Source organism: Sinocyclocheilus anshuiensis, unplaced genomic scaffold (genome assembly GCF_001515605.1).
Source record: "Sinocyclocheilus anshuiensis isolate Anshui unplaced genomic scaffold, SAMN03320099.WGS_v1.1 scaffold1089, whole genome shotgun sequence".
Classification (NCBI taxonomy): domain Eukaryota; kingdom Metazoa; phylum Chordata; class Actinopteri; order Cypriniformes; family Cyprinidae; genus Sinocyclocheilus; species Sinocyclocheilus anshuiensis.
In genome coordinates, this window is record NW_015555709.1 from 1,203,709 (window position 1) to 1,221,976 (window position 18,268).

Here is an 18,268-nt window from a genome sequence, read left to right on the forward strand (position 1 = left end):
CTTAAAGAAGAAAAATAAAAAATGTAGAACATGTGTGACCTGTTCAACAGTTTATCTGTCCACTTGAAGGACTCTTTGCATAGTGGTCAAAGATAGCTGAATGAATGATTAACCTTTTAAACAATGAAAGAGCTGTTTTCAAAGTTCGTTATCCTCCAAAAAACGATCTCCAAACTTGTTGCCTTCAACATGAACCTTCTCAGCATCGAGATATAGACGCTAAATGCTGATAAAGCTTGCCAAGAAAGCCATCACTGATTTGGAGCAATACTACAAATTCCGCGTGTAGGTATTAGACTATGAGTCAGTTTTAATTTGGAGAAATGTTGTTTATAATACACAAGCCTGTACACTGAGCAATCTCCATTTACAGATCTGACACCGTCAAGACACACGGAGCTGGGAAATTGCGCGTCTCCGTGCTGTAAAAAGCCACTACACCGACTGGAATTAGATTGTGTTGTTTTAGTTGATTCAGCCTCTGCCCAAGGGATTGAAATGGGGAGCCAAATTTGGCTGTGTGGCTACAGGGAACTCGCCGTGAGAAGCCTTCTATTTGGGAAAGTAGGGTGTGAAGGGGGAGCTCACAGCTGTCGGACCACAGCCACACCACTTTCAGCCACACTTTTCGTCTTGTTTAAATTCAGACCGACCACAAAATGTTCATTTATTTCATACTAATGAGGTTCGATTCGTGAACGAATCTTTCCTTTGAATCCGACATATAAATGAACCACAAAATGAATCTTAACGATTCATTCGCGAGAGCTATGCTCGAGTCAACTCACTGAATCAATTAACTAAGAATCTCGTTCAAACCTATCCGAATACGCACAAAACCACACATAAAATAGATGTGGTTTCAATAAACAGTATTTTAGTCAAACGGAAAACCAGCGCCTTTGCATTGTTTCATTAAATATCGCGTTATTGAAATGTTTAGATCGTGTAATATGCCACGCTGATGGAAACGACGTGCACAACGTAATTGCGTCATGGCGCAAAGAACCACTGAATCTGTTGTTTGAAACAAAGTTTGAAATTATTCTTTCCGCTCAAAAAAAACTGATTCATATATAGTCACGATTCTCATCACTAATTTAAAGCGTTATCAAACTAGACTTGGCCAAAGTAGGCCTAAACTCTGAGTGCGTGAAGTTGGTGATCGCGAAAAAAAATTATCCTTAATTTTACCTCTATGACAGTATGCTTGATGTAATATATGTCAGCATTTTTCGATAAAATAAACGCCAGCTCGCAGTCAACTGGCAGTAACCTATGAAATACCTCGTAGAAATGAACACGTTGTGAAAGATAGGAATTCCCTATATTTTTCCCGAACTTTGTGCAATCAAAAAAAGCCCATAGCCTACATCTAACAGAAAGCAGGTAAGCAATAATAATAGTTAATATTTATCTCTTAGGTGTCTAAATAGGCTATGTTACAAATGCGTTACGAACATTTTCTGAAAGTGCTGAATTTACTTTTGTTATTTTGTTTTTATTATAAGTTAGGGTACCCTTACCAAAAAGTAGTATACTTCAAGTTTATTTTAGTAAGTATACTTAAGTAAAGTTCAAGTATATTTTTAAGTATACTTTATGTAGTAAGTATACAAATATCAGTGTACTAGTAGTATACTTGTAAGTGTACTATTTCAATACTCCTTGGGACTAAATTGGCCCACTTTCTAGTATATAAAAGTATACTTTTAAGTATACTTTAAGTATAACAGTAGTAAACTTTGAGTACACAACTAGTTTACATCAAAATGTTTAGTTTGTACTGCAACTATACTAAAAGTGAACTTATAGGTATACTGATAGTTTACTAATTAAATACTTGTAGTAGCATTTTTAGTACACTTTGAAGTATAGTCTCAGTAAACTACTAGTTTAGTAGTTTTATACTGCAAGTATACTCGTACGTTTTCTTTAAGTGAACTTTACATCATACTTTAAGTATACTACTATGTCCCTATTTAGGTATTAATTTGTATATATTTTGTTACATGAATATCTGAACATACAAAACATCAAAAGAAGTACATAAAAAGTAGACTAAAAGTATACTTTCATATTTTTAGTTTAAAAGAAGTATACTAATAGCACACTTGAATAAACTTCTTTTTCGTAAGGGTAGCGCCATCAAGTAAACTCACATTCTTGTGGTAGTTGTAGTCTTTATGAGAGTGGACGTGGATTTTTTAAATATATATTTAGATTTTATAATCAGCTGGGCAGGAAGTTTTGAATTCTGAAATGTAATGGTTTAATAGTACAATTATTTTTTCTTAAGAAATGACCCTTAAGTTAGCCTCCTGTAATTTGGGTTTGTCTTCTTCGTTTTTTTTACACACTTGATTTCTATCATACAAGTCATAAAACATGTGCAGATACTGATGCAGAGTGATGCTTACATATACAAATGTATATACATGTATCCTGCTGACACTATAAGGGTCAAAAGTTTGAGGACCTCTGAGAGCCTTCAGCATATACAATTTAGAGAGCGATAAATGGTTACATGATCATGCTGTCTAAGAGTCAGCCCTCCTACTCCAGAAGGTTTTCCTCCCTATTACCTGAGAGACTGTAAATTCTTGACACTAAACACATTATGTCTGCTGTGCACCTCAACATCTGGCACCTTGAAGAGAATGAATGGTGTACATTTCACAAATCACATAACAAAGCATCCAGAGAATCACAAAAGGAAAGCCTTATAGATAATGTAAGGGAGTCATTTTAAAGCCATGCCATGAGAGGCCATTGTACATATCTGGTATTGCAAATGTTGAGTTGGAATAACAGGAAAAGATTAGGTAATGGGGCTGGATGTGGGTCAGTTTTTCTTTTCACGGGCTCTGCAAAGGGGTGTTATGTCTGGAGGATATTGCTTGGATGTTGTCATACATGAAGGGGCATTAACAAGTGGAGGTGGTAGCCAAAAAATGTCTTAACTAGCGGTGCTACATATGCAAGGTTGGTATGCCACTTTTTTCAAAGCCGTCCAGCTTAGCTATTAATGCGTGAGAACACAAATACTTTGAACATATGTGATTTTTTTCCCCCACTGGTTTTGAAGACTTAAAGGGGTAGTTCTTTTGTAAAGTTAAAGTAGGGTCTTTTGTGGAACACAAAATGAGGTATTTATAGCAGAATGTCCAAGCTCAATACAATAAAAGTGAATAATGGCCACAAGCCTGTCATGCAGGATTTACTGCAACGATCTTAAATTAACGTACATTTCAGTCTGTTCCTCACACAAAGCTATCATATGGCTTCAGAAGACTTTGAATATTGAGTCGTGTGGTATGCTTGTTGTCCTTTTCGGAGCTTGTCAGCTCCTGGTCCACATCCATTTTCATTGTAGATACAGTGTTCCACAGAAGAAAGAATGTCATACAGGTTTCGAATGACATGAATGCAAATAAATAATGACAGAATTTTTATTTTTGAGTGAACTATGCTTTTAAGTTTTCACCCACACAATGAGTGTATTTAAAGGGACTAAGTATGTCTATACAGAAAGTGATAGGTTACTATTTGGTAGCCAAGTGACTTGACTTGAAATGTGCTGTCCTTGGTTGTTCCATTCTGAGTCAAGAGGTTTGTCATGGATGACTGGAGTCTAGAGAACATTCAAGGCGTCTTTGAGTTTAGACACTTTACACTAGATGAGTCTTTCGTCTGTGTGTCAGACATCTCTTGAGGTTTGTCACACTTCTGAAAAAAAGCACTTCTTGTTAAAACTCTGTCTGACAGGATATCACACTCTGAGCACTGAATTTTAATTGTAACCCCACACAGAAAGCTTTCTAAAAAAAACATTAGGTTAAGATTTCTTGTAAGGTTTTAAACAGAAAAAGCCAAATTGATTTCATACTTCACTTCAAAAACATATGTGTTCCCTATACTATTTTACAATATGGCTTGTAAATACCTTGTATATTTGGTTAAACTTTTACTTGGACAAATTTGTAGGTGGGGGACTTACATACTTGAATTGCGACTTCACAAATGCTGCCATGGCAACCAATAGTGAGCACAACAAAAATAGTGTAAGTGGTGCATGCTGTACTTCAAACAGCTGGCGAGCTGTTTTAAGACAGCTATACTGTAAATATTATACATACTCATATTCATTTGCATTTATAGATATATATGCACAAGTGTTATATTCACATGATACCAAATGCACATGTCCTTCACTTCAAGGCCTTCATGCATAATTGCGTTAAAGCTCACATAACATTGTGGTTCAGTTTCATTTGTTGATCTTAACATGTATTTTTAAAGAAAGTTTAAAGTAAATTCAACTGCAAGTTGCCAATAATTTGTCAGTCAATTTATTAGTAAGTTAGTCTTTTCTTGCCCCATAGACTTCCATAGTAAATGCATTACTATATAATTAAAATTTCTTTATTTACAGAATGGTGGATGTCAAATATTTTCTAATTGTTTAGAAATAATCATTTTTAGAAACAGCTTCCTCATGACTTGTATTAAAGCCTAAACATTCCATAAATGTATCATTTGATCCTTTATCGGAGTTTTTAGTCAAAAATTAAAGAACAAAGCAAATGTGAAAAAGACAGTAAATCTCATGTTCTCAGATGTTTGAACTTCAAAAGCGAGAACAAGAAACTGAGATGCTTTTACTTCCATACTAGATTAGTCTTATGTGGTAGTAATTTGATTTTAAAACAAGAAAAGGCTGTTTCTTTGTTTTCTGAGAGAGTGAAGTTATGTTCAAATTTGTGTTGGCAGTATGTCTTAATCTGGCAATCTCTTATCAAGCTCTAAATACACAATCAAAGTGCTCTCTTTTTCCTTCTCCCTCTCTGTCACACACCCCTTTACCTAACTTCAGAAAACTGATATGCATCACTGAGAAAGGAAATGCCTCTAACGTCAAGACCTGCCTTCACTTCCTGCTACTTCCACTTTTTGCCTTTCTCACGTAAAAAGACTCTGCGGCATTTCTTTCCCTCATTCTGTGCTTCTTTAACGTTTTCCTTTGAAAGGGAGGAAGTTTGGGGAGCTGATGTTGCTGATAGTTGCAAACTAACCTGTTACATTATGTGAGTTAGCAGACAGATGCAAGTTTAAGGAATGGAATTTTGGCTAGTGGGAGGGTTGGGCTTTCCACTGTACTTGAGAAGCAGAGCGCAACTGACTTGATCTTTATAATTCTAGAGATTTTTTGTGACAAGAATCAATATTTTAACAAACCCCAAAACAGGATTTTTAAACTTTATAGCATAGGTAGCGCTATAGTATAGGGATCAATTCCCACTGTTAACTAGTTGCTTATTAGCATGCCTATTGTTAACATATTGGCTGTTTGTTAGTACTTATAAAGCACATATTCTACATCCCTAATCCTACCCAATACCTAAACTTAACAACTACCTTACTAACTATTAATAAGCAGCAAATAAGGAGTTTATTGAGGCAAAAGTCATATGGTTTGTTAATAGCAAGAAATGGACCTTAAAATAAAGTGTGACCATAGCATAAATCATTTGTACTACATAAATTATATCTCAAATCATGCGATTTATTGAGAATAGGTGTGCTATTAATCAAAGCGATCAAACGCTGTGCCTGGCAGATAATAAAATGGGTTTAAAAAATCCTGTAGACCAACACTGATACATTTAGGGACTTTGCTGGCGTTCTTTTTTTGTTGTTGAAGAACTCAAGTTCAGAACATGTCAAAATTGTCTCATTTTAATAAATGGGAATCTGGAGAAACAGTTCTGTTTCCTTTCTTTTCTTCTTTCTTTGATTTGTCTGTGATAAAGTTTAGCATATGTGGTAGGCGGTGCTCTGATCTCCGTTTTTTGATGTTGAGATTGTGTTGTTTGGACCTCCTTCAGCTTCTCTGAGTACCTTGCTCCAGAGCTACATTGCTCTTCAAAGACTCATTAGAATTATGTCCTCCAGGAGAAACATCGCAGACTCCATAAATTCTCACACTGTGTCATTTCATTACTCTGCTCTAGATCTCTAGAAGGTCACCAAAATCGTTGTTGTTTTCTTTCTGTTGATAAGTACAGTGAGAAACGCGGTCTTGCATGTTGCTTTGGTACTAAAAGATCATCAGCCAAGAAAAGTAATTTGAGAAACCAAGATGTAGAGAAATTCAGAGCTGGCTTCTTAAGTCATATTTTCATTTCTAACAAAATATTTCCCCGCCAAGTGTTATTATTGAATTACTTCATTACATTACAGGCTAGGGCAGTGACTCTCAATTGGATTTGCTTTAGAATTTACATTTTGCATTAGACAGAAACGATGAACACAGCATCAAAAGTGCATATCATGAACAAGTAAACAAAACTCCTTAAAATTGAATATGCAAAATTACTAACATAACATTTGATGCACATAAATGCTTCCATACTCAGAATAATAGATGGGTGGGTCTTATGGTTATATATGGTTTGTTCCATATTATTATTTGCATTTGGCTTTGGTTTTTCCCTGTTATTTGACACCCACCAGTTGAGAACCATATCATGTTGAGAAAACTCAATAAATTACCTCTACTGAACAGTAGGTCAATACTTTCAACTTTGAAAATGTTTTTTTGTTTCATTGCATATTATAATAAACATAACTTTAATTGAGCTCAGATGAATTCAGTTGACCTCACCCAGGTTTATTTTATGGGAAACAGAAGAGAATATTCTTCATTCAGTGAAAAATAAAGCCCCTGTGGTGACATTTGTCCCAAGAGTTGGGGTCAAGTTCAGATGGTGTAAATTTAGAATACAGAAAATGCAGTGTTACATATGGTTGACCCCATGTCTTAAAGTACAACTCTCATATGTTGTGTTTAAAGTTTCACTGCGCTACTTTAGTTTCCAAACACAGGCTGTAACTGTGGCACAACAGGAAACTGCTCTGAGATTACATTAAAGTGTGCATTGTTTCGAAACCTTCTTTACAGAGCCACAAAATGGTTCACAACTCGTGCTTGTGTTTAATGCACATCCCACACTGAGACATGAGGTGTAGTATTCTGCATTGAACCCAAGCTCAAAGTTCACTAATGAGCCACATAAACATCCCACCATGCCATTTACAGCACACATATGTTGCATTAGCATAAGGTCAGATGTCATCCATATACAAATATTTTTTTTCAACTTAGTGTTAGTCAATGAAAATTGTTTACTTTTGAAGGCGACATCATGTGATGCTTTTACCATTCAAGTATGGTTACGAATTTCCAGTCTCCCACTTTGACATGCTTGTTTAGGAATCGCATAAAATGTAACATCATTTCACAGAAGAGGTATATGACATTGGTCAGAGTCAGCAGCCGAGTGGGTATGTTGACAGAGAGTGCAAAAAGATCTATGTGAAGGCCTTCAGGGTCACCTAAAATCCACAAGACAGCAGAGGTGAGAGGGTGAGCACGTTTAGAGCAAACATCTGAGTTAACGTCAGTTTAACATAAACTAACGTGTCTTGAGCTCTGTTTCCAATCCCAACAAGCTGCCTACATAAACCGCATCATGGGTGAGCCCCTGATGCAAAGTGTTTTCAAAAGGCAAGTTCACTTAACTTGCGCAATAAATCGTGCAATGCATTTGAGTTTGCCTATATACATGCTGATTTAAAACAATGTATCATAGATCATGATGAAGGCTATGCCAAAATGCACTGCACAACAGTGAAGAAACAATTCAAGGTGGAGTGCAAAGTGAGAGAAATATAAATTTTTTTTAACAAATTAATGCTTTTATTTAGCAAGGATACATTAAACTGATAAACATTAATGATGTTACAAGAGATTTCTATTTCAAATAAATGCTGTGCTTTTGAACATTCTAATCATCAAATAATTAAGCAGCATCAAAAATATTAAGCAACTTTGATAATAATAAGAAATGTGACACTGAACACTGGAGTAATTGCTGCTGAAAATTCAGCTTTGCCATATTAGAAATAAATAAACAGAAAGCGGTTATTTTAAGTTTTTAAGTAATAATATTTCACAATATTGCTGTTTTAAATGCAGCCTTGGTGAGCATTGAGACTTTGCATTAAAAAAAACTCACCAACCCCTGTAGTGTACGTATTTTAGTCTTATTTATATAAATTCTACAATGTGCCAAAAAGCAGTTAAATGTAATTCAAATTGACTTTGTAATCAGTATTTGTTACTGTATGTTTTAATGCTTAGAGTTGTGTGTCGTCAGCTTAGCAACATGCTAATCACAAACTCTATTTGAATCGCTTTTGTGTTGTTAAGTCTCCCGAAATGCAGCTCACTAGGTTTTGGACCAGAGCTTTGTTTTTTAGCCTCAAGCTTCATTTAATGTTTGCTTTTCTCTTTAAGCGAAAAACGAGAACATACGAGACAAAATCTCTGTTAATCTCATAACGATCTCTGGTCACTTGCTAATGAGCTCCTTTGAATTTGTGCAATTGAGTCAAACACTTAATTACATAGTTGGCATTTTCCAAATTCTTACTTTGAATGGGTTTGGCACAAAACTAACAATCCTTTGTTTTTGATATTAAATGTTATCGCTTCTACCAGCCATGTAATATAGTATTTACTCTGTCCATTGGTTTCTTAGAGTAACAATGGCCCTCTGACCCCCTTCTGTGTTTTCTCATTGGGTTAAACCAAGTTGGAGGGCAGGCATGAGGCCCAACGGGGAAAAAATATGGAGTATGTGTAAGTGTGTTTGTGTGGGTGAGTATGTGTGTCCAGGGGTCCTGAGCTCGGAACAAACAGGCAGTAAATCAGGCTTTTAGGGGGATGCCACATGGGAACGCTGTTCCCTCTGTCTTGAACCCCCAACACACATAATCACGCACACATAAATAAACACAGATCACCGCTGCGGTCATTCCATGTCCATGGGCTTCTAAAGTTAGAAGTATTATGCTCAAAAGAATGGCTAGCTGTAGTCCATAAATCCTTCCACAATCAATTAATTCCCATTCAGTCCTCGGAATGAAAATGCCAATTGTGGCATTTTAAAATGTGATTAGGTTAAACTAACTGATTTTTAACACATTAAATATACTCAAAATACTATGAAAAATTGTATTGAGTCATTTCCACAACTTCTCACATGATGTAGTGTTTAGTGTTCGGTTTTGTGTTGGAAATGACAATTGCGGAAATGGCGTTTTTCATATTAATGACTGCATTAAGACACATTTCATAGCTAACAGACACGGTGGCTATTAAGCAATATTTTCACAATTTTTGCATAATTTGACCAAATTATTATTAGACTTAGTTTTGAACAAAACTTTATTACAGGAAAAAATTTTTGTTGCTGTGGGATAATCGTAATTTGTGCAAAAATTCAAAAGTAAACTTCAAAATTGTTTATAAACTTTGATATTATATTTGATATTCATAGTTCAAGACTGAATACTTGGGTCAGGGACAAGGGTAAAACAATAAAATTCAGTGATATTTCAGTCTTAAACTGAATACTATCAAAACTGAAGCCCGCTGATAGGTCACAGCCTCTGTGTATTGTGTTTGGCTCTGAAGCATTCTTTAATGCTCTGTATCGTATTGTTCCTTGCATCCTGTGCAGCCATAGTTCTGCCATTTTTGGTGAGCGAGATTGTTGGCACTCACATAAGAAGGTCACCATAGTCTTAGAGCATCATCGCAGCCCAACTGCAATGAAACATGGTGTTCTCTGGAGTGACTCACAGCATTTTCTAATAGCCTTGTAACTCTGACCCTCAGAATATGACAGAGCCTTCCTTATAAGACTATGCTCACAATAAAACAGGGTGACATACAACAGAGTACCTTATATAGATGGCAGGTTTTGATTACAATATTTGCATATCTGTTTGGTGGAGAGGACCGTTTATTCTGTTAGACAGTTAAACTGAGTCACTTGTAGGACATCATCCCTCCTCTAAGAACAGTTGTTTGGAATACGACACCATTTAGGGTGCATCTCAAAGAAACATTGGAGTGGCACTCAGGGCAGGGCTGATGGAGCATGGTTTACACTTCTTTTCTTTCGCAGGGTCAGGTTTCTGTGAAAATATACCACAGTTGTCTTCACAAACAAACTTGGGGCAGGGGTGAGGTGTTTCTTTTAATGGAGAAGTCCAAAGCATGCTGACCATTGGATTTGCACTGGTAACTTGAGATATTCTGACCATTAACAATGCCAGTTCATTTTCCATTTGTTAGGGCAACTCCACCTGTTAGGATGAACTATACTCCAGATTCCCTATACTCGTGCAATTTATAAGATAACTGTCAACAGCCTGGGTTATTCAAAATACATGATGTTTAATCAAAATGCATAATGTACTGTATAACAATATTACTAAATAAGAGTTATTTTGATTATTTAATAAAATGTTTTTTTGTTTTTTTTTTGTACATAAACATTACCAGTCAAAATTTGGAATGATTACATTTTCATGTTTTTGAGCGGCATTTATCAAATCATACAGTAAAAACTGTAATGTTGTGAAATATTATTACAATTTAAAATAACTGTTTTCTATATGAATATATTTTAAAATGTCATTTATTCCTGCGATGGCAAGCTGATATTTTTACATTATTATATAAATTTATATGTATACTTGATTAGGGCTGCAAAACGATTAATTGCGATTAATGGCATTCAAAATAAAAGTTTATGTTTACATATATATAAACTATGTGTATTTATTACATGTATAAATAAATACACACATACATGTATATATTAAGGAAAAATATGTTAGATTTATATATAAAATATTTATATTTATATGACACATTATTTTCCACATACTGTACATTATTGTTTGTCCTTTATGCCCCGCCTTTCTGAAACATGTCGATTTTTACAAAGCTCATCGGTCTGAAAAAGCAAGGTGTGCTGTGATTGGCCAGCTATCCAGTGGTTGTAAATACAGCTTAACCACTGATTTCTAGTCGTGTCCTCTTTTGGAAGACCAAACAAAGTATTTTCACTTTCGCAACGAAACACACAGCGTCTTCACAACATGGCGGCGGCGGTGGCAGCAACAATAAAGTTACACCTTCTTTCTTTGCGTGAACATTTGGGCATAAATAAAAGACATAAACTTTTATTTTGAATGTGATTAATCTCGATTGTTTTGCAGCCCTATACTTTATATATATATAAATAATGTATATATTTTACGTGTGTATTTTACTTTATTTCTCCATTGTGGTCTGTCATCTTTTCATTTTCATTATTGATTATTACTGTCTGTTAGACCCTACAAAAACATTTGCTTTATAGGGCCAGCGAAGCTGACCAAGGAAGTCTTGCTGATTAAGTCTCCTTGTGGAGACACTTTGTGTGTGTACCATTTATGGCGTTAAATCCGGACTATATGTGTTGTTACAGGAACAATCCATCACTTCCTGCTATTGTGTAAAGGAATGTTGCTATGTTTTTGGTTTGTTTGGAGAGTCTGATGCATCTCCAGCTCTTACAATAAAAAACATATTTCATGGTGTACTGTTGAAAAGTCTGGAGCAGTACATGATACAGACAGTTTTGAACAGCATGGGGTGAAGCTTGTTTATGACTGCCTGTCCATAAACTAATGTGCTTCAGTCTTTGTTTAAAAGCTACTCCAATATCACCCCTATATTTCCATTCCGAATGTTTTCTGACCATTTCTCATGACACACGGCTTTGTTTTACAGCTCAGTGGATTGCCACAGGGAGTTTGACACCACACGGGACTTTAAGATGCATGCAAACATCTGCTACTGTGAGAGTCTCATCTGCTCATCCTCATGTTTCCCAGAAGAAGGGCTGGGATTCAGACTGGATTGTTTGTGGCAGATCGGACAGAGGAAATGCATGGTATGCCACGTAAAAACAAAACAACATTCTGATAAATGTGTTTAGCCATGGACAGGCAGCTGGAGAATGATGAGACAGTTGCATTTCCTGCTGAGAGACAGACTCTGGTGAACTCTATGTGTGTTGTTTCTTTAACACTGTGGCATGTGCTGCTCTACAATTTTGTCTTTTAGTGTTTCTGCTACACTGGAACACCCAAGAAGAATGAGACCAACCAACAGATCTACATTATGGTTTGCTATTTTAATTCAATTCAACAAATCACCCAAAGTCACTACAGGAAATTATATTGATATAATACAAATTGATATTGTTTATTATATTAATTAAAATTACTTATAATTATCAAATGACATTCATTCATTCAATTACATTAATTTTAAATAAATTTTGTCTTAAATTTTCTACAGACCCAGTTTGAAAAAAAAAACCCATAATGAATACTAAACCTGTTGAAATCATCAGGGCTTTCACACAGCACCAGGTCACCTTGAATGCTCCCTTTAAGTTTATTTGACATCAGTGCATCGAAATAAACAAGACCAGCTGATAGCCAGTGAGAATCCATCACAGGTACTTTAGAGATAAACCCAAAACCATAGGGAGAGCACAATGAGGAGAAGACATGATGCCTTCTCAGACCTTTAAACCTTAATTCCTTCCTTTTATAGAGAATTGTAATGGCACAAGCCATGAACAAAGAACAAGAGACAGGCTTCCTCAGTAGTTTTAGGCCAACAGAGGCCTATCTGTGTAACAGGGGTTTCATTAGCAGCTAATGTAAACTGAGCAAGAACAAGAGCAGTTTTAATGCAGTACAAAATAGCTTCAGATGATTTGCTTAGGTGAGAAAGCTGTTTTTGTGTTAGATATTGCATTCTTCTTTAGCATGTAAACATTGAGAGACTATAAAAAAGGTTATGTTGTACGACTATTTACATGTGCAATTTCGTGAGTGTTTCTTTTTAAATTATTGTAATCATATTGTAATCATATTGTCTCATGCAAACAGATCTCCATTTGTGACTACAGGATGTGAGGCATCTATTCTTTTGTGAATCAGCTCGTCGTCCTTCATCAGGGAAACTCACTAACATCTAACTGTTTATACTAAACCGACCAAGCCACCACCTTGTATGGCCATCTGTGTTCTCAAAGAGGCTTTGGCTACAGACCCAGTTTGAAAAAAAAAACCCATAATGAATACTAAACCTGTTGAAATCATCAGGGCTTTCACACAGCACCAGGTCACCTTGAATGCTCCCTTTAAGTTTATTTGACATCAGTGCATCGAAATAAACAAGACCAGCTGATAGCCAGTGAGAATCCATCACAGGTACTTTAGAGATAAACCCAAAACCATAGGGAGAGCACAATGAGGAGAAGACATGATGCCTTCTCAGACCTTTAAACCTTAATTCCTTCCTTTTATAGAGAATTGTAATGGCACAAGCCATGAACAAAGAACAAGAGACAGGCTTCCTCAGTAGTTTTAGGCCAACAGAGGCCTATCTGTGTAACAGGGGTTTCATTAGCAGCTAATGTAAACTGAGCAAGAACAAGAGCAGTTTTAATGCAGTACAAAATAGCTTCAGATGATTTGCTTAGGTGAGAAAGCTGTTTTTGTGTTAGATATTGCATTCTTCTTTAGCATGTAAACATTGAGAGACTATAAAAAAGGTTATGTTGTACGACTATTTACATGTGCAATTTCGTGAGTGTTTCTTTTTAAATTATTGTAATCATATTGTAATCATATTGTCTCATGCAAACAGATCTCCATTTGTGACTACAGGATGTGAGGCATCTATTCTTTTGTGAATCAGCTCGTCGTCCTTCATCAGGGAAACTCACTAACATCTAACTGTTTATACTAAACCGACCAAGCCACCACCTTGTATGGCCATCTGTGTTCTCAAAGAGGCTTTGGCTATTAGACTGCTGATTCAAGTGCACTTAATGATGACCGCGATGAGTGTGAGGTTCAAAACAGAACACAGACACAGTTCTCAGCTTATCTGTATCATTCCTGACCGCTATTATCAAGTGATGCTGTGGTAGCGTCATACCCCCTTAAAAAAGCTAATACAACGGTTCCCAGAGGAGGTGATGTAGAGTCTGTTCTGACATGATTTCAATAGTGAAAAGAGAAAGTGATCCCAGATCTGCTGATAAGTGGCCAGGGTAAGTGGAGCCATTCTGTCAGGATCACATGAAGCTGTTCGGAAGTTGAATGCTGCGCTTTATATCTCTTATGACAGCTGACTACATAATAGTTCAGAGATTGAGAGGGGGTACTATCCCCTGAAAGTTCCTGGGAAATATGAGTCACAAACGAATGATTATGAATCATATGAATTACAGCTTGAAATATTCACACACCCACTGCTTGTCTCTCATATGTCTTTCCGTTCCTTGCCCTCCGAGTATGAGTCGGGTTGGGCAGTCCTGTGGACACACTTCCCTTATTTTTAAATTCCACGCAGTCACCTCTGGAAGATAGGATTTAAATAGCTCTCAAACTGGGGATCCAAAAAGTTCTAGCCAATGTCCAAGCCTGACAGTAGAACATCATGTAATGTCTCACTTCATGAGAGAGGGGACTTGGCTGCCATCCTATCGGTCTACATCCCACCAACCTCACATTTTCCTTCCAACAGGTCAACTTTCCAGATGTCCTAGCCATGACAGAGTAGGTAAGCCTAGAGAGTGTGACGTTGTCTGGAGAAACTCTGGAGGAGGTAAAGAAATAAACTTTAGGGTAGAGATCTCACGCCACATGACCTTTTGTAGCATGGGATTTCCACATAGCCATGGCAAACAAGAGGAACCCCATATTACTATTCCCCTCTCCTCTATGTATATCCTTCATTTCTTTTCCTCTGCTGTGAAAAGTCCTGCTCCCCATTTGCCAGAGGTCTGGCTTACATTAACGATTTGGCATAGCTCCCCTTGGGGCGGTTCACACAGCCACGAGAGCCGTCATTGCTCAGACCCCCGCCTGTCTCAGTCCCATCCACCAATTGAAGCCTTCCAGCCCCTTACAGTCACACACACTGCCCTCCCTTTTTCCCAACAGAATATTTAGACTCTTGGCCAGAGCTCGGAATGTGTGAGTGAGCTGGAAGTTTGGTGTGTAAGCAAGCTGGTTGCTAAGCTGGAATCTGTGAGGAGTGCGAGCACACTCATAGCTAACTCATCCTGTCATGTTCTGGCTATAGACCCTGAGCTGAGGCTGGGGATTTTGGGAAGGCCCAGAGTACTCAATTCTGACGTGAGTATTATTGGAGACTGTAAAAGATGTGGCCAATCCAGGCAAGAATTTTAAAGAGAGAGATATGATGCATGACGTAAAGCTCATTGCAACAAGAACTCAGGGACTTGGGGAGATCTGAATGAGAGAGAGTTTATAAACTTGGTGGACAGCCAGGTTTACTGATGTCACTCCAGGCAACCACTAGAGCTATGTACGCCTTTGTCCTGTTCTGCTCAGAGTAGAGTTTGTCCCCCAATAACATCTACATCAGGTCTTCAAATTCAAGTCTTTGGGTTCTTCCATCATCTGTAATATCATCTGGCATTTATGGTTCTCCACCCAAACAGCAGATCACACCACAGTAAAGCCATCTATCCTCTCATCCATGCTCAAGTTCACATCACCTCCCATCTCACACGTGTCACAGAGTCTCAAACGGTTGATCAATGGTTTGGCAGGCACCAAGACAGGGTTGCTTTGATCCCACCGTTTGAGCGCTCGGCCTTTTAAAATGTTCCCGTGCTTTCCTACGGCCTTAATTGCTTCCATCTCTCTCAGTTGTGGTGCAGTCAACACTGACTGCTAGAGAATTAATGCAGGGAGGGCTAGGAGAACGGGATGGGTGGCGAGGATTAGGTCACCTAGTTGTGATTTCTTTTTATTTGTATTGGATCCTACACCTTTCAATGTACTTGCTGCTTAGAGAAGCTAAAAAAGTATATGCAAGACTCGTTCACATATTCACAGATAAACAAAAGGTGTCCCAAAATATTCAAAACAACACATTTCAGAAAAGCAGTGCGAACCCAATTTTTAGATAGGCAAGCAAAAATAAGACAAAGTGAATGAAAACCATGCAAGACGGAGACAGACAGAGACTACAACAACTTGCTGAATAAGAGAGCGAGAAATGGGAGCTTTTGATTGAAAACACATTGCACATGGGTTTACGAAACCACACTCTCAATTATCAAAATGTCCTTACACTTTTGATAAGAAGCTCTCAGCACTCTAAGTTGAATCTTTTAGAACTTGCAGTCCTTCACTTTTGGTGTAGTTAGGACCATCGCTGTGGAGAAAGCTTCAACTCAGCATCATATAAACTCAGATGATTTCCACCCACACCACCAGCAACAGTTCTGTCTTATGAACAAGTCTATAAAGAAACCACATTGCGTTGTACTAATGCTGCTTCTTTTGTATCAGGAAAGTTTGACGGAAAGGGAACTGGAAGGTAGCTGCTCCCGAGTCTCTCCCAGCAGGTGAAGATGTTGAATTCCACAGGTGTGCTTTATCTAAGCCCTACTGTTCTCCAGGTGTGTCCTGAACACATGTTTCTTTGATATGAATTAAGGAGGGGTGACATGAGGATAGGTGAGTAGGGGAACATGTCTGAAATAGTCAGATTGCTACATTATCCTTAAATTACCCCATTAGAGGTCTCTGCATGCCATTAAGTTGTTAAAGTTCTGTCCCAATGCTAAACCTTGACCAAGAGCGTGTGGTAAGTAGAATCACCGTTTCACCTTTCTTTGTGAAGGGACCGTAACCCCAACCCGTCTCTGGTCGGGGTGGGTATGTCTTTTCCATTGTGTAAACCTGAGCTGAGTCATTTTGTTTCCATTGAGTCTCCAGCTGAGTTAATGAGACCCTTACCTGGGGAGTCGGCACAATGGCCGACTCAACTGAAGGAAAACAGTTCCCACAGTCTTTGCGGTGAGTGACGATACAACCCTACTGCCCAAGCCATCACCGTCTCCCCTGCTGGAGCCAAAACAGACTCCTATTGATGAAGGAAACTGGTTAGTTACTCACACACACACACTCAGAATAATGCAGTGTCCACATGTTCATGCAGATGATCAGTCTCCTACAGCAATGACTGTGAGGATATTGCTCCTGGGAATGAGTGTTGAGAAAAACGAGGCAGACAAAGTGTGTATGTGTCTACGAGAGATATGATCTGCTTGCTGTCTGTCTGAGTATGTCTCCTAAGGTCACATGGTAATGAGGAAGCACTGACCAAATCAATCTGAGCAATGTCTGTGTAAATGAAAAGACAACGTTTTCTTACGTGAGAGTATGTGAATGCCAGAGTCCATTTCACAACTTCAGGGAGGGTGTGAATGTCAGCTTAAATGTTCACATCCATTGGAGGATGTCCAGGTCTAATATAATGAGGCCTAGCTTGCATTTCTGTGCAGTGAGACTTAAATCCCTGGGAGATTCCCTTCAGTCATGGCTGTGCCTTGAAAAACTTACATTTTATGACAAAGTTTATGCCTATAAAATTAGGCAATAAGTTCTCCTCCCTAGCTCTCCCCCCTGCAAAGATAACTAAATTCTATCTGCGGTGACAGAAAACAGACCAGCCTTTGAAAGCACACAAAACTTAAATTCTTTGACAAAGTTTTTATAATTTTTCAACAAAGACTAGAAACTACATAAATTTACCTCTATTATTTAACCATGTTTTCATTATGCAAAGACATGTGGTGCAACAATGACCAGGCCCACATGGAATCTCTGTGCAAAGAACTCCACAGAAACGTTACAGAATTGGAATAACATAATTTACAATGTTCCACAGTTACTCACATTTTGTAATTTTGTTTATCAAATAATTTAGGCTAATTTGCTTTCAGCTATGAAAAGAGTGTAGTACCGTCAGCATATCAATACAAAACAAAAAGTTCACAGATTTCATCTGATTCTTGCAACAACCATTTAGAATCTGTTATAGGCAAAAAATAAAATCATAGTTAAATACAGCTAATAATTCTTTTGAATGTCAAATATGTGGGGTGCAGAGTGACCTAACTTGTCTTTGTGTAATGGAAAGTTATACTGATCTCTTCTGAATTCTGTCATGACTGTAATGTATGGTATGATTTTGTGTATATCTGAGCAGGTCACGGTGCACCGCAACTTGTTTGTTTGCTGAGGACAGCATAAGGTCATAGCATTACGGTGGGAATAGGCCCTAGATGTTATCTGAATCTGTCCTTTGGTAAGGTCACATGCTTGAGCAGATCACAAATGTATCTGTGCTCTCATGCAAAAACATGCAAACTGACATGCACTTAAATGAAAAAGTGCAGGAAGGGGTAGAGAAAATATGTTCTCTCTTGTCTTTCTCAGTATCCCCCTC